Source organism: Sturnus vulgaris, chromosome 6 (genome assembly GCF_052056855.1).
Source record: "Sturnus vulgaris isolate bStuVul1 chromosome 6, bStuVul1.hap1, whole genome shotgun sequence".
In the NCBI taxonomy this organism is placed as follows: domain Eukaryota; kingdom Metazoa; phylum Chordata; class Aves; order Passeriformes; family Sturnidae; genus Sturnus; species Sturnus vulgaris.
The window spans coordinates 46,743,744-46,767,316 of NC_142248.1; the positions used below are offsets into that span (position 1 = coordinate 46,743,744).

General features: G+C 47.8%; 1 long non-coding RNA gene across 1 annotated transcript; it reads left to right on the top strand.

The window, feature by feature from the left end:
- The first annotated feature begins 4,156 nt into the window (after positions 1–4,156).
- On the top strand, positions 4,157–7,639 carry LOC148223477 (uncharacterized). Its single transcript, XR_015804350.1, has 3 exons — positions 4,157–4,670; positions 4,770–4,842; positions 5,671–7,639. It is a non-coding gene; the product is annotated as an uncharacterized LOC148223477 (long non-coding RNA).
- The last annotated feature ends 15,934 nt before the right edge of the window (positions 7,640–23,573 follow it).

Sequence of the window (23,573 nt, forward strand, 5' to 3'; positions counted from 1 at the left end):
AAAGCAGGATTTCATCAGGAAATTCCTGCCTGGTGTTGTATTGATTAATGAGAATTTGCTGCAATTATAGAGAGATAGAGAACAATTATCTACCCACCCTGGAGGAGAAACAGGAGAGCACTAAAAATAAGGAACTCAATAAAAGAGAAGCACAGTTGTAGTGGAAATGAATAAATAACATTTTCTGTTGTGGCACTAAATTAGTTCTCGGTGCTGTGGGACCGTGGCAGAGGGAAAAGGGAGAGGAGGGGGAAATCAGCATGGGAAGAGTGGAGGGAAAAGGGAGGGAAGGACAAATCCTCACCTTCCCTGGGCTCCTCTTCCTTTTCTTCCTGCTCTCCTGTGGCCAGGAATGTTGAGATTGGGACAGCACATCCACCACCCTCATTTTTTAGCAAAGGAGTGTCCCCTGTGCTCAGCAGGACTGGGAATTCTTCATTTCAGCCCCAGAAGCATCTGAGCATTTTTTCCTTGATTTCTCAGCTCTGCTTAGCCAGGACACCTGCACAGGACTGCAGCACTTGAGGGATGGAATTCCCAAATCCAATCCTGCACTTTTCCTCCTTTTGTGGGCTCAGCTTCAGGCGCTCTCAGGTGTGACCTCCCCGTTCCCTGCCAAAGAGGTGTCGTGGCTTCTCCCAGAGACACAAACAGTTGGTAAACTGCAAATCCAGAGTATTTTCCATCTGTGGCAATCAGGATGGGGGATAATGCAATCAGAGTGGAAATTGTGGTTTTTGAGGCTTTTGGCTGCAGCACACGGAGAGAGAATGAACATTTTAGGTCCAAAGCCATTTTAAATGAGAACAGGTCGTGTTTATGCTGAAAGAAAATGAGGCTGGGGAGGGCAGCAGGGCAGATTTTCCTTCTTTATCTTGTCCTGGAGATGTTGGGTAGGGGGGATGTGATATCCAGACTGAAACGTGAGGATACTTGGAATTTCCCTCAGGTCTTAATTGCTGTTTTTTCACCGAGGTGGGGTAAGAAATGGGGTGGAACTGGTTATGAGGTGGTGGAGGAACTCTGGGGTAATTTGGTTGTTTCAGTGAGGTTCAGCACCAGGAGAGATTGATCTGGGCAATCTCCACAGATTTTTAAGGAAAGGTTGGACAGGTATTTCCCAGACATCAAGGAGCAAATTGCTGATCCTCATCCCCTCTCCTCTGTCCCAGCCAGAGGGTGGAAAAAGGGAAAAGCAGGAGTTGGGTGTTTGCAGTGGCTGCCTGTGAGTCCTGCTCTCATTCCTGAGGAATATTCCTGAAAATGGATCCCAGTGCTACATTTAAAGATGATTTTTGACATCTTGACAGCTCAATCCCAAACCAGTGGGAAAAAGACTTTGCACAGGGTAGCTGGTGGAATTTGGCAGGACAGTGTTTTCTCTCTGGATATGAGAGAGGATTTAGGGATGAATGAAATAATTTCCTCCTCTCTCCGAGCCTGATGTTTGCCCTCAGACTCAGCTTTTCCCTCAGGCTTTGTTCTTAAGGATATGCTGGGACACATCCAGGAAATCAGTCCATGCCTTGGGGTGGGTGGGACCTGTGGGATTTGGGAGTTTCCAGCTACGAGTTCCAACCTTCTCCCTTGGGATTATCCAAACTTGCACTAACCAAAGTTTTGCTGTTATTTAAAAATAATAATAATGCTTAAAAATTACTCCTTGGTTTAAACAGCTTAAGCTCAAGGATTTGGAGGGAAAACACAGCTACAGGAGCTAAATTCCTGTAATTCTAGAGAAAAAGGAATCTCCTGAGCTGGATTGATGAGGTTGTTGGACATAAAATACAGAGTGTGGTGCAGAACACAGGGAAAACACACAGAAGGAAAAGATCTTTCCTGGCTCATTTTCCTGTCCCAGAAAAGATCATGGATTCATCCTGGCTGATATTCTGCTTCCAGAAAATTTTTCATGGTGGAGATCCCACGATCCTCCTGCAGTCCCTCACTGCTAAATGTCTAAATAAAAAACATTTAAATTTTTGGGGTTTCTTGGTTTGGATCAGCACCATGAACTTCTGCTGCTCCTTCCAAGGGCGCTCCAGGAATTGCTGGGAATTGCAGGTTGCTGCAGTGATGACTCAGAGCAGTGGGACTCCAAATTCTAATAAATTAAATACGTATCAAATTCCTCATTAAAGTCATTAATGATGCCCAAATCCCAACTGAATTGTGGGAACGATCAGATAAACCTGGCTACACGATTCCCTGCTGACCTCAAAGGGATTTCACAAACATTTCCCGTTTTTTTTCCCCTTGGATTTTGTGGATTTTGGTGACGAGAGGAGGTGGGAGAGGAAACAGCTCCTCAGTGGAGCTCTGTGTGCTGCTGGCTGGAAAATTCCTGCAATTCTCATTCCTTGGTTGGCTTTTCCAGCAGAATGGGGTCGTTATGGATGTGTCAGATGAGAGAAGTCCACAAGGAAACTGAGAATTTTAGACTTTCTGTGCTGACAGGCACTGACCCCCAGGAGAACTCTGCTTTTGACCTGAGAAAATTCCAAAATTGAGTGATAGAACTGGGATTATGAGTGGTCAGCTTGGACAGAAGTGTGGAATATCACATGGTGAAAGATTTAGAATTTAAGCTCTTAGAATATAGCAATATATAGAAAGCAAGATGGAGGTTTTAGGGTGGAGGTTTTGTCCTTCTTCACCTTCTTCTTCATGGGTTTGGGTAGCACTGTGTGATTGGATAGAAAAATCTGCATTGCAGGCCACGGGTGATTAGTTACTGGGTTAAAAGCAAAAATAATTTAGGTGTTCATTCTTAATTGGACAATTTGCCCTTAAAAGGCCTTGTGGAGAGAGAGAGAGGGGTCTCCATTTTTATCTTGTTAGCTGGAAGTGCTGTAGAACCCACTGTAAACAGATAGAACTCACTAAATAGATAAGAATTAATAAACATCTGAGACTGAACAAGAAATTGCAGCTCTTGTGCATTTAATCCCGACCCTGGAAAAAAGAAGATAAAATGTGCCAGAGGCTGAGGTGACAGATGGGGCCATCAGCACCTTCAGGACAGGAATGGTTGTCCACCAGCCAGGGGTAATGTTCTATGTCCCAGCAATTCCAGGACTCAGAGCTCGTTCCCTGCTCCCCATGACAGATCCCAGACATTTTCTGGGATGGTTCCACCCCTTTCCTGGCTAATGGGAGGGGATGGAAGATCAGAAACGGGGATGGAAAAGTTTTTACCACTTAATTCCCCTCTGAGAACGCTGCCAGGTATTTTCATATTTTAATACTTTCATATCAGTTTTCTTTGCTCTGTTAGCAGTCAAATCCCAGCATTATTGATTTGCCCCAGGCACAGGGCATAAAGATCCATGGATTCTTTATGGAGAGAGTCAGGCAGCCGTGGTTTTAAATTAATGGAATAATTTTGCCTTTACAATCCTTTCATGAGCTCTTGGAGCCGTGTTTGGGATGTGACAAACCTCCTGCTACCTATATTGTTTCAGCTAATGGCTCTTCTGTTATAGGAAAATTCCGAGGTCCTGGTCTCTAATGCAGCTGGAATGGGATCATTTTTCTCCACTTGGCAGATGGGAGGGCAGCTGCCTTTCCCCCTGGAAATGCATTGCTTTGGGCACAGAGGGAAAAACTGGGGAGCTTCACATCAGTGTGGGGAGGTCAGAAAGTGAGAGGTGAGGAGTTCCCATGGCTGGGGGTGCCCAAGGAATTCCTGGATATGACACTCGGAGCTCTGGGGACAGGGTGGGGGCATCGGGCACAGCTTGGAGTCAATGACCCCAAAAATCATTTCCAACCTCAATGATCCTATGAGGGAGATGTGGGACTCCACCATTGGCCTTCATCAGAATTCCAGCACCCAAAGCCCCTTGACCCAAAGTTCTGGACACGAATCCTCACCAAAATTGGGGGTCCTTGTTCCCCTCAAACTCCAGCCCTGGGTGCAGCCACGATGTTGTCTCACAGCACAGGTGAACTGGAAGGACCTGGGAGCAGCTGCCTCGAGGGAAGGTGTCCCCATGGAAGAGGATCCATTGACCTGGAAGGACCTGGGAGCAGCTGCCCCAAGGGAAGGTGTCCCTGTGGAAGAGGATCCATAGATCTGGAAGGACCTGGAAGGACCTGGGAGCAGCTGCCCCAAGGGAAAGGGTCCCCATGGAAGAAGATCCATTGACCTGGAAGGACCTGGGAGCAGCTGCCTCGAGGGAAGGTGCTCCCATAGAAGAGGATCCATAGATCTGGAGCAGAAGAACTCTTGGTCCCTAAATTCCCCCAATTTTCAAGGAATTTTCAATTCCTTCAATTCCCACATCTTCTGCTGCACTAATTAAATTTGGTGACCTGGCTTGGTGACCGAGCCATGTTTCCACATCTGACATCCACACCTGCCTCTGTTAATTCCAGGCTGGATTTTTGCTCCTGATTTTTTGTCCTTCAGGATGCTCTTACTCAAGGAATACCCGCCCTGTGTCCTGGAATTTGTGTGTGCAGGGAGCACAGCCTGTTCAGACTCACTTGTCAGCTCGAGGGCTGTGTTTTGGAATTCTTGGGATCACAATTGGAATCAGAGGGAGAAATTTTCCTGCTGTTCAGCCTCTCCAGTCACCTCATCTCTAATTTACTTCAGTGTCCCCTAAAAATGTGAAAGCAAATAAACACCACGACAGCAGCTTTGTTAATGACCACACACTGAGGTAATTCACATTATTCCTCTTTTTAAACTTATTTCGCTTTCTTATTTTTGTCTTTTAATAGCTTCAAATGGTCAAAAAAATCCATTTCTGTTTGCCCAGGAGCAGCGTGTTGGACCTGTGACTTGTGGTCACCCCGTTGTCCCTGGCTGGAGACGAAACCTGGGGATCCCAGGTGAATTTTTGGGTTTAATTTCTGGAAGTCTGATGGTCTCAGGTGCAGTCTGGGATCCCAGGTGGGATTTTGGGAGATGCAGATGAAATTTTGGAGTGAATTTGGGGAATATGAGGGATTTCAAGCTGGATTTTAGGTGGAATTTTAGGGTTCTCATGTGAGGGTTTGGGGCATCCAAGGTGGGACTTTGAGGTGTATTTGGGGAATTTTTGGGTGAATTTGGTGAATTCTGGGTGTCCCAGGTGAATTTTGGGGTGAATTTTGGGGATTTTGAGGGTCCTGGGTGGATTTGGGGCTGAATTTGTGAGATTTTGGGACATCTGGGTGGGTTTTGAGGGAGATTTGAGGGATTTTGGGGGTGCCAGCTGGCTTTTGGGGTGAAACCCTTCTAAGAGGGGGCTGTTCCTTGTTCATCCCACGAGTGATGGATGAAATGCCAAAGGCACAAGTGGCTCCCATGGTTTATTCCTTAACAAAGCTTCTCCTGGGTGCTTGGGAGCAAAGCTGAATATTCAGCACCGGGGAATCCATTTTCCTTCTCTCTTAAAAAACTGTATTATTTTCTGGAATATTCTTTAAAGATTTCTGCCCAAAAAGCATTTATAGAAAGAGAATTTGGAGTTTTCAGCCTGGTCTAGGTGGAAGGACTCCCTGCCCACAGCAGAAATTTGGGATTGAGAGCTTTAAGGTCCCTTCCAACCCCAAAAAATCAGGGATTCAATGGCAACAAAGTGCAAATACATCACTCATGAGTTACGTAGTTCTGATCACCCGGGATGTGAAATTATGGGATAAAATCAGGTCGAAACTGGATAATAATTGTTGTAGATTTGCTTTGGAGCCTGCTGGACTTGGAGAACGTGGCTGTGCTTGGTTATGGGATCCGTGGCTGTGGGATAAATCCTGAGCACCCATGGGCCGTGCTGGAAAAACATTTGGAGCAGCAGCGACGAAATTCGTGGAGCAGCAGCGACGAAATTCGTGGAGCAGCACCAGCCACACACTCTGAGCAGCTCAAATTTGCCCAAATAATTAAAGTGTCACTTCAGGCTCCTGGAGAAGCGTGACTTTCCTGCAGCTGCTGCCTTTGGGACGCCGCTGACGGTAATTCCCCCTCGTCAACGCTGCAGCCCCGAGTTCTGGGCGCTCGGTGACCTTGATTAAACAAATCGAGCTGCTCAAGTACATAATTTAAAAGTTCTGTTCAAACACCAGATTTCGATGCCATCGCCTCTTCCCTGGAAAATGAAGGATTTAATGCTCCCATCCCGGCTAAATGGACTCGGCGGCGCTCGGGGCTGAAAGGACGGCACGGTGGATTAGGGAGCCGTTGTGGGAAGTGTCATTGGGAACCTGTAATTTTCCTGTCTCTCCCTTTTCCTTCAATGTTCCATTTCCATGGTGAATTTCAGGAGACAAATGCATTAGTTCAGCTGGGCTGGGAGGGTTTGGCTCCTGGTGTCTGCAGGATTTGGGGCTCGGCACGGGAATTTAAGGTGGAAATGGGAAAATCATTGGGGGCGCCTTTAAATATTGGGAATTTACAGCTGGTTCAGCTGAAAGAATATTTTTTTTATGATGATAATTGAATATTAACCTAAAGGCTTGTGGGTTTTGAGGTTTTACTGAGGGGTTTTTTGGGGTTTTAACTGACCCTAATAATTCATCTTGGACAGCTCTGGCAGATCCTGCACTGTCCATAAAAAATATCCAACAATCCATTAACCACTCAACCTGAAAGCGGCCTGTGAGAATATAATTGAGTCCTTGCTTTATTACTAAATTTAATGGGATGAACACTCGCCTTACAAAATATGATTGACTTCCTTTTTCCCCTGCTGAACCAAACCATAAGCTCAGGCTGCCTTGGGGTGGGCACTCACCTGGCATGTTCACTGCGAGATTTATCAATTTCCAGCCACTTAAACTCAGATTAAAGCCAGGCTGACTCATGGTGCAGTAATTAAGGTTCCACACAGTGTCCCTTTATAGCCTTAATTATATAATTATGGCTGTGCTCTGATTTGGGGTTTTTTATTTTTAGTTGTTAGTGGGGAGCCCCACAGCTCATCTCCTCCGTGTCCTGTGAGGAACTCTGGCCTCTGGAATGATGTTTTCTTTGGCTTCGTGGTCCTTTATTCCTCAGAGAGGGTTTGAAAAAGGTTGGGAGTGTTGTGAATTAATAAAGGCTGGGATTTCATAGAATCAGAGAATCCTGGGATGGTTTGGGATGGTTGGGACTTTAAATCCCATCCCATTCCATCCCCTGCCGTGAGCAGGGACACCTTCCACTACCCCAGGGTGCTCCAAGCCCCATCCAACGCTGAACACTTCTGGGATGGGGAAATCTGATTTTATAGGAGCCCCTCTAACAGCAGCACTTGTGGCCTGGCTGCTGAGAGATGGTGAGAAAAGCTTTGGAATAAAAAGCTCTTTCTTTTTGGAGAGAAGCTTTTAGCAAGAGCTGGTGGGGGGGGGGGAATTTCTGACAGATCCCTTTGAAAATAAACCTGAGTGGATTTGGGATGAAAAATGACCGAAACTTTCACTTACCTCCCCCCGAAAAAAAAAACCTGAGAAAAAACCATTCACGCTGCAAATGAAAACCTGAGAAATCAGAGTGATTCCCACCCCTCCAAATTTGTTGCTTTTCTGTCCTCTCCTCTCCCTGATTTCGGAGCCAAGGGAACGTTTATCCCCAGGGAGCCGGCGCTGCTGGGGGTGGGTGCTGATCCTACAAGCAGAGCACATTCCTCACCGCGCTCTGTCGGGTTCCCATTAATGAACTGGAAATATTTCTGCCAGGAGGATGAAGAAGCTGACACTGATAAATGGCTCTGGCGGTGGAAACCCCTCGCGATTGCCGAGCGGCCGCCGCCGTCCCGCGCGTCCTCTGCCCATCCCGCTGCTCCGAGGAGGAGCTGGGGAATTTGGGAAGTTGTTAACGCAGCTGAGATAAAATTTCCTTCTGGTTACATTGAATTTTATAAGGATTTTTCAAGGATAAGGTCAATCCAGGTCTCCAGCAAGCTGCAGGGTGGCTTCTGCCATTGCCCTCATCCCTTGGGAAATGGGTTTTTAGGGAATTCTCTGGAGAGTTTCAGGATTATAACATCAGAGAATGACAGAGTGGTTTGGGTTGGACTTTAGGGATCCTCTCATTCCATCCCCTTCTTCCACTATCCCAAGTTGTTCCAAGCCCCTTCCACCCCGGCCTTGGACATTTCCAAGGATGGGAAGTTTATCCATGATCCCGAGGCCTTGCTCAGGGTGGCTGCAGGGGGAGTCTTCTCTTGAATTCCTCTTGAAATTTGGGTGCCAGAGTGACTTTGCAGCCAGGTTAGTGAAAAATCCATATGTTAGAATAATGCAGGGGGTAATGAATGACTCCTTAATAGCTGGGAAATAAAGCTGCAGCCAGCTCAATAAAGCTCTGGATCCTCACCTTCTCCTCCACGGCCTTTTAAAATAAACCATAAATTCCTGGAGTTTTACTACTGAGAGACTTAACTATTCAAGTAGGCAAAGTGAAATTTATATTGGATTGGGAGAAAATGTATGCCTGAGCCTTCTTTATAGTCAGAGCAAGGCTGAGTGTGGCAGGCTGCCCTTTTGTAAAAGGGGAAAAATATTAATTTACAATTTAACAGGGGATAAACCAGCCCATGAACAGCAGCTGGTGGTCACAGCTGGAATTTCTGCTCCACAAAGAGTGTCAGGGAGGCTTGAGGAAGAGCTGAGCCCCTTCTCCAACTTTTATTTCAGAGTCATAAAATAACTTCATCCCTCAGTGTCCCATCCTTTTCCAGTTGCTGGATTTCCAGTCCTCATTTCCATTCTTTCATGGGCTCTGTTAGAGACAATTTGGTTTTGAAGTGAGACAATCACACGAGGCAAAGAATTCTTTTCCTGTGCCATGAATCCAGGCAAATTCTGGCTGCTCCCAAAACACCAGGAAAGCTCCACGAGCTGCATTTATAGGGAATTTGGGAGGGTTTTTGTGAGGTTGTTGGGGTGAGCAAGAATCAGTCCCATCACTCTGCCCCAAAGAGGCACAAGGTAAGGTTTAGGGTCAGGATATTTAATCCTTTCCCACCCCCTTTTGGTGAAACTCTTTGGCTTTTTGGATGTTGTGTTTCTTTCTGAAATGGGATTTTTAATCCCTGGGCTCACGGTGAGAGAGGGAAGTGCAAAGGGAATTTAGATTTGGGCCTGGTTGTGATTACAGGACTTTCCCTCCTTTTTTTTTTTCCTGGGATTTACCAGAGAGAAAAATGCCTGATAATGATGAGAGCTGAACGTGCTCAGTTTTGGGAGGGTTTGTTCCTTTGGGGACCCCGAGCATGAACCAGTTTTAATCTCCAGATTTGATTCAGGCTCGCTGCAACCAGGGAATGGACAGGACATTTATTTTCTGGAAGTTAAAGTGGTTAATAAATAAGAATAATAAATAAAGTTAATCTCCTTAGAACACTCCCATTTCATGTTCATATGAATTTTTTTTAGCTGAGGCATTGAGGGACTCACAATTAACTGGGCTCCAGCATTTCTGAGGCAGTTGCTTGATGGCCACTGGTTATTAAATGGGATTTTATTAATGTTTTCCGTGGAAATCTGGATGAATCCCTCTATTTTTCTTAGCCTGAACTGTAAGTTTTCCCAGTTTGGAAAAGAAATGCACTGCACTCAACGGCTTCATCAGTGAGTTGTTCCCTTGATGGCATTTTAATGTCACTTGGTGTCTAACGATGTCACTCCTTCATTTTAGACAGGAGGGACGTGGCACATTCCAGGGGGTGGGAGCTGAACTTGGATAAATTGAACCTGGCAGTGATTAAAAAGTGGGAATAATTAATCACAGTGATCACTGTAGGAAGGAAAATGGTGAATGGATCCTAAAGGGAGCTTTAAAATCCTGAAGGGATGTGTGCTGGCTCATGAATGACCTGGCCCAGCTGCAGGAGGAGGGATTTGGGAATATTTGTGTCCCCAGGGAAAAAATTCCCACCCCTGGGGCCATGGCTGTGTGGGATCTGTTGTGTGCAGGGTCTCTGGTGGGTTTCTTGCTGTGTCTGTGTTCTGGGAGTCCAGAAAATTCCCCAAATCTGGTATTTTTGAACTCTTCTGTTGCAAACGGAGTGATTCCAAAATTAAAGTGGAATAATCCTGAGTGGAGCTTCCCAGTTCTCCCCTTTTCTCTTCCTGCACCCAGACATCCCAGGAAATTCCCAAATCCAAGCTGTGCCAAAGTGGGTCACTGAGAAACTTCAGGAATCTGGAAATTGTTCTAATCCGTGCCTGTATTTGCTTGCCCTGATTTTTCCTCGTCCACCACTCCTTTAATTACCTGGATTTTGTGAAAGTGGATCACTGAGAAACATCAGGAATCTGGAAATTGTTCTAATCCGTGCCTGCATTTGCTTGCCCTGATTTTTCCTCATCCACCACCCTTTTAATTACCTGGATTTTGTGCCCCTGAGCTGCACAGGTGCTGTTGGTGTTTAATTACCTCCAATAAACCCAAATTCCGTGCTCGTTGCTGACGAGGGATTTGCTCGTTGGCAGCTCCTGGCTGCTCACATTTGCTTCTGATGAACATTTTTGGGTTGTCCCTCTCCAGGTGAGTGGAGGAGAGCCTGGATCGATGTGCACAGAGCAGAGCTCTCAGCTGAGCTCTCGCAGGGTTAAGAGCTGGATAAACACCTTTGCACCAAGGTAAATATGAATCCTTTCCAGTGGAATTCGGATGGAAAAATCCAGGGCGAACAGGAATATCGATAAACCTGGGTGGTTTGGAGCACTGTGGGCACAGGCAGGGCTCTGTCACGGCTCCTTCCCGTCCCTTTGGTGCTGGGTGCTCCCCTGGGTGCTGCCATGGGAGTGTAGGTGGGGTTGGGATCATCTGGATGGGTTTCCCAGATTGCAGTGGGAATTGGGAATTTCCTGCGCTGGCTGGATGAGAAGTAATGGAAACAGGCTGGGAAAGCTGGGAATGTTCACCTGGAGAGGAGAAGGATCCAGGGAGAGCTCAGAGCCCCTTGCAGAGCCTAAAGGGGATCCAGGAGAGCTGGAGAGGGACTGGGGACAAGGGATGGAGGGACAGGACACAGGGAATGGCTCCCACTGCCATGGGAATGGATGGGATATTGGGAATTGGGAATTCCTGGCTGGGCTGGAATTGCCAGATTTGCTGTGGCTGCCCCTGGATCCCTGGCAGTGCCCAAGGCCAGGTTGGACATTGGGACAGTGGGAAGTGTCCCTGCCATGGCAGGGGTGGCTCTGGGGGAGATTTAAATTCCCTTCAAACCCAAACCATTCTGGAATTCTGTGATGATGAAATATCCCCTGGAAGAGGATGGGAAAAGGTGATCTGGACCATCTCCAACACAAACATTTCCTAAATCATTTCCCCTTCCCCCAAAACCCCAAGGAGAAATGAAAACCTCATTAGAAAGCGCCATTAGACACCAACCCCCACTTTAACCTCATCCAGCAACCTCGGGTGCTGCAGGTGACACCGAGCTCCTGGGACAGCACAGCCAGGACCTGGGACAGCACAGCCAGGACCTGGGACAGCACAGCCAGGACCTGGGACAGCTTTGGTTGGACCTTGGACAGCGCTGCCAGGATCCGGGACAGCACTGCCGGGACCTGGGACAGCGCTGCCAGGACCTGGGACAGCACTGCCGGGACCTGGGACAGCGCTGCCAGGATCCGGGACAGCACTGCCAGGACCTGGGACAGCGCTGCCAGGACCTGGGACAGCACTGCCAGGATCTGGGACAGCACTGCCAGGACCTGGGACAGCGCTGCCAGGATCCGGGACAGCGCTGCCAGGACCTGGGACAGCTTTGGCTGGACCTTGGACAGCACTGCCAGGACCTGGGACAGCACTGCCGGGACCTGGGACAGCACTGCCAGGATGGAAACCAGAGTGGAGACTCCTCTTGGAAGCACAGAAATGTGGATTGGTCCCTGATTTTCTGCTCCTTAAGCAGGAATACGTGCCTGACAAAGCTGCTGTGGCTGGTGCCAATCTCTAGGGGACAGGACAGGGCTTGTGCCACCACAGAGGGGACACAGGGACACCTGAGGTCTGCAGGATGAACTGAACTTCCAGGGAAAACCTGGATAAATGGCTCTGCAATCCTTCACTTTCAGCGAGAGCTGGGTCACATTATGGCTTCATTTAAAGCCCAGATCAAACAAAGTCTGGGCCTGGTTGTGAAATATGGGATGTTTGGCTCCGTGGCTGGGAAATGTTTTCCATCATTGGTGTAAAAACGTCCCCGAGCTCGTTGGGAAGAGCTCTTCCCTCCCCCTGCCACTTCCCCGTGTTTAATTTTGCTTCCCGTTGGGAATTCATTTCTGGGTCAGCCCTTCCCAACCTTTCAGCACATTAATCACCATGTTGTAGCTTTGATTAAACTGCAAAGTGTTCCCTTCCTAATTTAGCTTCACTAATTAATGAGGGGATGAGTGATTGGGCCCAGGCTGGCTGTGATTTGCTGCTGCCACTTTTGGGGGAGTGGGTAAGGCCAGAGTTGCTCCCAATTCCAAAAGGAGGCAGAAAAGGACAGGAAATCTGAGAAATCCTGGAGTATTTGGGCTTGGAAACTTGGTGTAGCTCCTTCATTTTAGGGTGATATTAAAATTAAATTTAATTTAATTTTCCTTTATATGAGTGGTTGGGGTAAATTCTCTTTTCCTTAGGTGTGCATGGAGAGCATGACCCTGCAAGTCTCTGCTCTGCTGTGCAAAGTGATTAATTTTAATTTTTTTTCCTCAATCCATGAATATTTTTACCCTAAATTTACAGCAATCCCAGTCTGCAATCCAACCTTGAAACAGAGGAGGAAGAGCTTAACAAAGAAGCCAAAATATTATTCCTTAGAATGTGACACTGACACGTATTGAAATAAAAATTAATAATGGCTGAACGATGTTGATTTTACCAGGATTTTGAAGTTGATTTTACCAGGATTTTAATGTTGATTTTATAGGGATTTTAATGTTGATTTTCTTGGGATTTGATGTTGATTTTTCCAGGGATGTTGATATTGATTCTACTGGGATTTTGATATTGATTTTCCAGGGATTTGATGTCGATTTTTACTGGGATTTTGATATTGATTTTCCAGGGATTTTGTTGTTGATTTTACTGAGATTTCAGTGTTGATTTAACCAGGATTTTGATGCCGATTTTCCAGGTATTTGACGTTGATTTTACTGAGATTTCAATGCTAATTTTACCAGGATTTTGATGCTGATTTCCTGGGATTTGATGCTGATTTTCCTTGGATTTGATGTTGATTTTACCAGGATTTTGATGCCGATTTTCCAGGTATTTGACGTTGATTTTACTGAGATTTCAATGTTGATTTAACCAGGATTTTGATGCTGATTTTCCTGGGATTTGATGTTGATTTTCCAGGGATTTGATATTGGTTTTCCAGGTATTTGACGTTGATTTTATCGGGATTTTGGGACTGGGAGCCCTGGAGGAGGGAGCCCTGGTCCTGGCACAAAATTCCTGTTGGGATCAGCAGCTTTTATCCCTCTCCAACAGGGCAGGATGCTCCAAAGGATATCCTAGAAATGCACGCCTGGAAAAAAGCTTTAAATAAAGCACTGCAGCCCGGCTGGCTGAGAGAATGTAAAACATATTTAAATAATTCCCCGAGCCTCAGAACCGAGGTGTGCAGAACATGAAAAATCCCCGTGCTTTTTAGGATTAAAATGGTTTCGGTTGCTTAAATAAGAAACCTTAATTTTAAAAATTTAATTTATTTTATTTTTTTTTTTTTTTTTTTGTGGGGGGGAGTGTTAACAACAGCGACTGAAGGTGAGCCAGAGCTGCTTCCTGGTGGCTGGAAGTTGATAAGGTGGGGGTATCAATCAGCCTTCCCGAATTAGCATTTCCCTGATAGGGATGCACAAAGCCTTTTAATGAGCACTTTCAAGTCCCCCAGCTCTGTTTTTTTTTTGTTTTTTTTTTCCCCCTGTTCGTTCCTTAGCAACAGGCAGGATTGGCAGGGAGCAGGAGTTTGATGTGTTCTAACATAAAGGGTTTACAGGGCTGGAAATTGCAGGCGGAAAATGAGGATAATTGTGGTTTATTGTTTTGGCACGAGGTTCAAAGACAAACAAACAACCTTTGGGCTCTCAGAAGATTCCTGGCGTGTTCTTCTCCCTTTTTCTCTTCTCCTGGAGAACTTCTCCACCAAGCTTGGAGTTGAAATGAAATAGAGTTTTGTCTGGTTTCTAGAAATTAACACATCAGAGCAGAAAAAGTGAGAGCTGCTTGATCTGCGTTAGAAAGAGGAATTAAGGAATGTTGTGTTGGAATGTGAGGAAAGGGAACAAAAGTCCTGCAAAGCTTTGGCAGAGCTGCAGCTCCGGGGTGGTGGCACCTTCAGCCAGGAGAAGAAAAGGTTCTGAGGAGAGCTCAGAGCCCCTGCCAGGGTCTAAAAGGGCTCCAGGAGAGCTGGAGAGGGACTGGGGACAAGGGATGGAGGGACAGGACACAGGGAATGGCTCCCAGTGCCATGGGAATGGATGAGATATTGGGATATTGGGAATTCCTGACTGGGAGGGTGGGGAGAGGCTGGGCTGGAATTCCCAGATTTGCTGTGGCTGCCCCTGGATCCCTGCAGTGCCCAAGGCCAGGTTGGACATTGGGACAGTGGGAGGTGTCCCTGCCATGGCAGGGGTGGCACTGGGGGGGATTTGAGGTCTCTCCCAACCCAAACCATTCCATGACTTTGTGATTCCATGGATATAACTTTCCCTGCTTTTCTTTATCTTCTCCTTTCCTTACTGGAACAACCAGTCAGAGCTGGAAAAAGAAACCAGAGAGGGACAGGACCCAGGGAATGGCTCCCAGTGCCAGAGGGCAGGGATGGATGGGATATTGGGAATTGGGAATTCCTGGCTGGGCTGGAATTCCCAGATTTGCTGTGGCTGCCCCTGGATCCCTGGCAGTGCCCAAGGCCAGGTTGGACATTGGGACAGTGGGAGGTGTCCCTGCCATGGCAGGGGTGGAATGGGATGGGATTTATGATTCTTTCCATCCCAAAGCCTTCTGGGATTTGGGGATTCCATAATTTTATGTGAAGGAATGCCCTGGGAATGGGACCCTGCTGGGTGCTGGGGTGGTTTGGGAGGGAAGGGCCCCTTAAAGCTCAGCCAGTTCCACCCCCTGCCAGGGGCAGGGACACCTCCCACTATCCCAGGTGGCTCCAAATGTTTTCCACACTCACCCTATGCATTAATCCTTCTTTTATTGCTTTCCAGGCACAGGATCACAGTATTCCATCCTTCACTGGGGAGAACCCAGCCTCTTTCCATGGGATCCCACTCTTGAGCTCCTGGAAAACATCAAAGCCCAGTGCAGAGTGGATGATGCCAATTAAGCTTTTCTTTAATGAGCTGTGGGCTTTCCTGCTCAGGGCAGATCCCATCACATCCCCTCTGTCCCTGTTGAAGTTGGGGTTGGTGCCAGGGCTGCTGGGCAGAGCTGGAACTCCCTCACAGATGTCCTGGGATGGGGACACCACCCAGAGCTGCTCCACTGAATCCCAAACCTGGAGCCTCCCAGCCTTGATTTAAGCCCAGCCAATTCTCAGGAATTTTCATATTCTACCTCATAAATAGCAGAAATTTGGATGTTTTCACTCTCCTGGGCACTCCTGCTCTCCCAGGTCACCTCCACAGCACAGGTGGCCCCAAGCCCCAAGGTCCAACCTGGCCTGGGACACTCCCAGGGATCCAGGGGCAGCCACAGCTGCTCTGGAAAAGCTGGAGAAACACCCCACCACCCTCCCAGACACCAATTCCTAATTCCCAATATCCCCTCCAGCCCTGCCCTGCAGCAGTTTGAAGCCATTCCCTGTGTCCTGGCACTCCAGGCTCTTGGAAATCCTTTCTCTCCGTGTTTCTTTCAGCTCCTGCGAGCTCACACTGAGCTCACCCCAAAGCTTCTCTTCCCCGGGCTGAACAATCCCAATTTTCCCAGCCTTTCCTCACAGCAGAGCTGCTCCATCCCTCCAATCCTTGGCCCCACTCTGGACGAAGAAATTCAGCAGAAGGAGCAGGAATTGCTCACTGGGAGTCACCCGCCCTCCCATGGCAATTCCAGCCCTGCCCTGGGGCGTTTCCGTGACGTGCCCTGGCTTTGGTGTGGGGTTGAGTCAAGGGGAAGGTTTGGGGCAGGTGCCTTGTGGTGTTTGCTCTGCTGGTGGCTCCAGGCAGGGTCAGAGCTGCTGCTCCTCCTGCTCTCACCCCACCTTCCCTTCTGCCCAAACCAGCCCAAATTCTTTATTGTAAAACACAGAGAGAGAAAACCTCTGCAAACATTTCCTGGGCATTTTATGGGCTCAGGCTGGATTTTTATTCAGTTCCAAGAGGAGGATCCGGATTGTTTTGCAGCAACAGCAGCAATTGGGTACCTGGTTCCCTTCAAGTGAATCCCATCCTATCCCATTATCCCATCCCATCCCATCCCATCCCATCCCATCCCATCCCATCCCATCCCATCCCATCCCATCCCATTATCCCATCCCATCCCATCCCATTATCCCATCCCATCCCATCCCATCCCATCCCATTATCCCATCCCATCCCATCCCATCCCATCCCATCCCATTATCCCATCCCATCCCATCTCATTCCCATTATCCCAACACATCCTTCGTGCCCCTGCAGCTCTTACTGAAACCATTTCTTCCCAGCTTAACCCTGCACAGATTCATCAGCAATGCTAATTAAGAATGATGTCTTATTTAGAACTTCCAGGCTGTTTCCTGAGGGAATTTTGGCACTCTCAGGCACCGGGGAACAGATCCCTGCTGTTCGTAATTCCCAGTTCCCTGAGCTGAGGTCAGAACAGGTTTCTGCAGCCAAGATTTGGCTCAGCCCGTGGTGCCTGTGGCATCTCTGGCAGGCAACACCCGAATTCCCGAGGGATTTGCTCCTGCAGCCTCCTTTTGCAGCATTCCAGAGAAATCCCACGGATAAGGAAGGGATGCACCTGTTACCTGCTGCTGCCAGCGGGTTGTGCCACTCCACTGCAAACACACCCAGCTCTACCTCACACCGACCCATCTCCATCCTTCCCAGCCTGTTATCCAGGGAATCTTCGTCTCCAGCCCCCTCCTTGTCCAGGGAAGGTTTCCAGGTGTGAATTGCAGAGGTGCCATTTGTGGTGTTGGAGCTGGGTCACTCACGAGTGGCTTCAACACTTAAAGGAACCTCAAAGGCATCAGCAAGATCAGATTTAATTTAAATTTAACAGAGCTCAATTTCAAGTTCACTCTATTGCTACATAAATATACAAAAAAAAAAAAAATCAGATCGAAATCAATTTAATCTGATTTGCACAGAGACTGAGGGCACAAAAGGAGAAGAGTGCAAAGGGCAAGGGGGACCCTCCTGCTGAGCTTCTCCTTACCAAGCTCAGCCTAAGATTTGATCAATGGCTTTATGCCTGGAGGATTTAGCAGCACTTAATCATGGAGTAATTTAACACTTGTAGTAAATTGTGTAGAGGCTTTTAGTGAGCACAGCAGTGACTGAGCTGCAGCCCTGGCACCGCTCCTGCTGAAGGTGTGGAGAGCAATTCCCACACGGACACAAAGGAGGTCATGGAAAGGTGAAAATTCCCTCCTCAGGTGCTCTTGAATCCCTCAGCTGGAGCTGCCAGCCCAGGTCCCATCTCGGCTTTTGTGCAGGGTTCTCTGAGTATCACAGATTTGAGGGTTGGTGAGCTCCAAGGGGTGTCCCGTTCCCAGGGATGTCCCATTCCCAGGGATGTCCCGTTCCCAGGGATGTCCCATTTCCAGAGATGTTCCATTCCCAAAGATGTCCCACTCTCAGAGATTTCCCATTCCCAGGGATTTCCAGTTCTCAGGTTATCCCATTCTGAGGGATGTCCCATTCCCAAGGATGTCCCACTCTCAGCGATTTCCCACTCCCAGGGATTTCCCATTCCCAGAGATGTCCCATTCCCAGGTTGTCCTACTTCCAGGGATGTCCCATTCTCAGGCATGTCCCTTTCTGAGGGATTTCCCATTCCCAAGTTGTCCCATTCCCAGAGATGTCCCATTCCCAGGGATTTTCCATTCCCACGGATTTTCCATTCCCAGAGATGTCACAATCCCAAGGATGTCCCATTCCCATAGATACCCCATTCCCAGAGATGCCCCATTCCCAGGGATTTCCCATTCCCAGGGATGTCCCATTCCCTCTTTGTCCCATTCCCAGAGATGCCCCATTCCCAAGTTGTCCCATTCTCAGGGATGTCCCATTCCCATAGATGTCCCATTCCCATAGATGTCCCATTCCCAGGGATGTCCCATTCCCAGGATGTTCCATTCCCAAGGATGTCCCATTCCCAGAGATGTTCCATTCCCAAGGATGTCCCATTCCCATAGATGTCCCATTCCCAGAGATGCCCCATTCCCAGGGATGTCCCATTCCCAGGGATGTCCCATTCCCAGGATGTTCCATTCCCAGAGATGCCCCATTCCCAGAGATGTTCCATTCCCAGGGATGTCCCATTCCCAGGGATGTTCCATTCCCAGAGATGTTCCATTCCCAAGGATGTCCCATTCCCAGGGATGTCCCATTCCCAGGATGTCCCATTCCCAAGGAGATGCTGAGGTCCAGGAGGGCTCCAAGTGCCTCCCACAGAACTTCTGTTTAAAGGCTCCTGAGCTGCCTGGCTTTCAGCTCTCAGTGTCCCGGATTTTTCAGGAAAGTCGTTTTCCAAGGCTGTAGGGAATGATGGAGTTTCTGATCCCCACCAGGAGCTCAGGCAGCCCCGGCCTCCCCTTGGCTGTGCACGTTCCCGATAAGGTTTGGGGAAATCTTATCACCCAAAGAGTTCCAACACCGAGGGCTAACGAGAATTCCTGGAATTCTGGAGCAGCCTGAGGGGGTGGGGAGAAGGGAAAATCCACCTGGCCCTGCTCAGAGCTATCCCAGAGTGGAATGGCAGACAGTGACAGCAGGAAACCGTCCCCACTTCTGCTCCTCAGGTTTAAAATCCTGATGGAAAAGCAACGCTGGTGGAGCGGCCTCGATCTCCTCTTCCCTGGATCTGGTTCTGCTGGAATGGTTGGAAATCTTTTGGGAGAACTGAGGAAGATGTGACCTCCTGGTTTGGAGCTGGAGCTGAGGGATGCAGGAAATGCATTCCCAAGTTTTTCCAACCAAACAGGTGGGAAGGGGGACAGCAGAGCTCTGCTGGAATGGGATTTTCAGGAGAGCAGGGACCCGAGCAGGCACCGGCTTTGCTCACTCTTGGCGTTGATGGATCAACCCTTTCCTTCAAAATTCCTGAGGAAAACGAGGAAGAACCTGGAATTTCCCATTCCTGCTGCCAGACTGAGCTGCTCCCTCCCAAGATCCCGGGATTCTGCCATATTTCCGTTCTGTGCTGATTTTTTCCCCACTTTTAAAAGACTTTTTCCAGCTGAGAATAAATTCCTTTTGTTTCTTCTGCTTTCAGGGCTTCATCCCATTTGGATTTGAATGAGGAAAACATTATTCCATCTCAGCCCACTCTAGCAGTCTCTCATTTTGTCCAAAATATTGATTATTAATCCTTAATTATTTTATTCCCATATTAGAGAAATTGGAGGGATTTGATTTGATTTTTTAGTTGGTGTTGTTTTTTTTTCCCCTCCCTTCAGCGTTTTTCGTAACTACTTTTTTTTTTAATAAAAGATGAAAAATTTGAGGGAAAAAATTGACTTTGAATTTATTGATTTTACAATCAATTAATTAATGAAGTAGTGCAACCTGCACACAAATATATATAAATAACTAAAAATATTTATAAGCTTCATCACTGGAGGTGCTTAAAAAGAAGCCCTTGGAGACCATAAATTTCCTTTTTCCAGTGGTCTGGGACAACACTAAAAATTTCCAGGCAGCTTTTCCCAATGGCACAAAGATTATGGGAGACTCAGCTCCGAAATTCCAGCCCTGCCACATCCCCAGCATTCTGCTCATTCCTTCTCATCCCTCCCGAAATTCCACCACTTTTTTGGAATAAAATAGATCTTGGAGCCATTAAATTCTCGCTCAGTGAGGACCCCAGCAAAGTCAAAGCTGAAATTCAGAATCCTGGCTGCGAATTCCATGGATTTGAAAGGGGAGCTGCAAGTATTGAGTTTGATAAGGAAAAGGAAGGAATATTATTTGGAATTTTTAATGCACCTGGATGAAACACGCTCTGACATTTCCTTCACTAAACTCACTGGCTTAATATTCAGCAATCTCCCGTCCATTATGCTCAATTCCTTTGAAGGAATAACCAGAGCAGCATTCAGGGAAGAACCACTGGATGTGGAATGGCTTCTTCTCCATAAAAATGCAAATTAACCCTCGGGAAGTGGAGGTCTGGCTCGTTTGTATAGAAAATAAAAACGAGTTTCAAACAGAGCCCAGAGGAGCTCTGTGAACACCAGAGCATCAGCGGCCCCAGCTGATGCTGCAAAGAGAATTTCTCACCTCTTTACCGAATTTTTAATTTTATTTTTAACCCTGGGTTCCCATTGGAACTTGGCCAATGTCCCGACAACTCCCTGCTTTTCCAGGACTTTCCTCCATGGTGCATTGCCATGGAAAAGAAAGGATTTGTTGGTGTCTCCAGCATCCAGAAATATCCATATCCCCACACTGAGTATTCTGGGATGTGATTAACATTTCTGGGATTCCTACAGGATGCTGTGGAGAACATCCAGGTGTGTTGTAAGAACTGGACAATATCCCAAGGATCTCCCTTGGGAAATTCATGGCTCTGAAGGGTCAGCACCAGAAAACTCCAAGAAGTTTTCCAGCACTGCAAGGCTTTCCCTGGAAGCTGTGCTGGCACTGGAAGTGTCCAAGGCCAGGTTGGAGCACCCTGGGATAGGGGAAGGTGTCCCTGCCCATGGATAAACTGGATGAGCTTTAAGGTTCTTCCAACCCAAACCATTCCAAGATTCCATGAAAACAGAGAAACCTCAGCGAGACACAATTTCCCCAGTTTCTGCCAAAAGGAGACTTTTCCATTGATTTGGGGTGATTTTTTTTTTTTATAGCAGATGTTCTTCCCCACAGAATCCCGGGTTTTCCATGGAAGAGGAGTTAATTTCAAATCCTTGTGGTGCTCCAGATGTTTCCCCCAGGGATGGGACGTGGCTGCTCTGGGATGTGTGTGAGGAGCCTGGAATGTTTTGGTCCTGCTGAGGTGGCTTGAGGCTGTGTGAGAGGACACAGGATCAAACCCAACATCCTCTGGAAATAACCACTGGATGAACCCCCCCAGAGCTGCAATTCCACTCATTTTCCTCATTCCTGCTCTCTTGCTTCATTTTCCAGTGGAATTTTTACTGCTAATCCTCAGAGTGTGGCCTATTCCCACGGGATTGTCCCTTCATGGTGTGACCATGTCACCATCCCCATCTGCTCCCAGGGAACAGCAAACTTCCACTTTTTTTTTTTTTTTTTTGAGCTTTCCTGTGGAGAAGTCTTTGCCTTTGTTCTTTCATAGTTGGATATGAATATTTCCTTTCCCATGTGTGGTGAGGTGGAAGGTGTCTCCTGGTCTAGTGGAAGGAATTCCTTGGGCAGAATAGTTGGGATGAGATGACTTTGAGGTCCCTTCAAGCCAAACCATTCCAGGATTCCATAAATATCACCACAATTAGGATCTGTTCCCTAGGATGTTCCCAGCATTGGAAGAAGCAGGAGAAAGGCACTAAAGGGAAATATTTTCCTGGGAAAATATAAAGGAAATATTTTTCTGGGAAAATATAAAGGAAATCTTTTTCCTGGAGGTGCTGGTGTCCCACTAAAGCTGGTTTGTGTTTGCCCAGGACACACAAGAGTCACACTGAGCCCAGGTCACCTCCCCTCCAGGCTTGTTCCCAGGAATTGTGCCTGCAATGGATGCTCAAAGTCACTTTGTTGGCAAAACCTTTGGATCATCTCTCGGGGCTATTGGCAGGAAATCAGCGATGATGAAATTCCATAAAAACCTCTTCCAGCTCTGGGAAAATTTGATTACTGTGAGAGTCCTGGTCTGGCACCCTCAATCCTACAGATTTATCCATGTTGTGGACAGGCCCAGCCTTCCTGTGCTGCTCCTCATTTTTAGCCTTCATTGCCTTTTTTTTGGGGTGTAATTCCTGCTGGTATCCAGCATCCTATTCCAGGATTTTTACACCCACCATTCCTGTTCCTGCTAATTTGTGCTCGGGCTCAGGCAGGCTGCAGCCCCCATGCCAAGGTGGTTGCCACAGAAATTCCCTGGGCCTCATTCCAGCTCGGGATCGTGTTTTTGGGAGCACTCCCAGAATCCCAACATCCCCAGAGGAGTTTCATGGTGACTTCACAGCCACTTTGTGCCCGGGGGTTTTTGAGGGTGGTGCTGCCTCAGGAGCTGGGGCTGGGTTCTGCTGATTCCATGGAGCAGCTCCATGGATTTGGGATCAGGAGAGGGTGGGAGGTCCCAGAGAGAAATTTCGTTCTGCTGGGGTTGGAATTGTTCTGCCAAAGGAGGCCACCAAATGGGATGGGATAATGGGATGGGATGGGATAATGGGATGGGATAATGGGATGGGATGGGATAATGGGATGGGATAATGGGATGGGATAATGGGATGGGATGGGATTCACTTGAAGGGAACCAGGTACCCGATTGCTGCTGTTGCTGCAAAACAATCTGGATCCTCCTCTTGGAACTGAATAAAAATCCAGCCTGAGCCCATAAAATGCCCAGGAAATGTTTGCAGAGGTTTTCTCTCTCTGTGTTTTACAATAAAGAATTTGGGCTGGTTTGGGCAGAAGGGAAGGTGGGGTGAGAGCAGGAGGAGCAGCAGCTCTGACCCTGCCTGGAGCCACCAGCAGAGCAAACACCACAAGGCACCTGCCCCAAACCTTCCCCTTGACTCAACCCCACACCAAAGCCAGGGCACGTCACGGAAACGCCCCAGGGCAGGGCTGGAATTGCCATGGGAGGGCGGGTGGCTCCCAGTGAGCAATTCCTGCTCCTTCTGCTGAATTTCTTCTTCCAGAGGGGGCCAAGGATTGGAGGGATGGAGCAGCTCTGCTGTGAGGAAAGGCTGGGAAAATTGGGATTGTTCAGCCCGGGGAAGAGAAGCTTTGGGGTGAGCTCAGTGTGAGCTCGCAGGAGCTGAAAGAAACACGGAGAGAAAGGATTTCCAAGAGCCTGGAGTGCCAGGACACAGGGAATGGCTTCAAACTGCTGCAGGGCAGGGCTGGAGGGGATATTGGGAATTAGGAATTGGTGTCTGGGAGGGTGGTGGGGTGTTTTTCCAGCTTTTCCAGAGCAGCTGTGGCTGCCCCTGGATCCCTGGGAGTGTCCCAGGCCAGGTTGGACCTTGAGGCTTGGGGCCACCTGTGCTGTGGAGGTGACCTGGGAGAGCAGGAGTGCCCAGGAGAGTGAAAACATCCAAATTTCTGCTATTTATGAGGTAGAATATGAAAATTCTTCTGTGCTGTCAGCCAGGATCCATCTGGAGCCTTCTATTTAGAGCCTTGTTTTGTTCCAGTCTTTGCTTTTCATCAATGACAGGTGAAAAACGTCCTTTTTTTTTTTTTTTTTGGATATTCTTGAGATCCAGGCATGTCCCCGAACTGCCCACTGCTTGTTTGACTTTCATCCGACAGGAAACTGCACAGCAAGTCCTTGATCCATTTTTCCAGGGCTGGTTTTT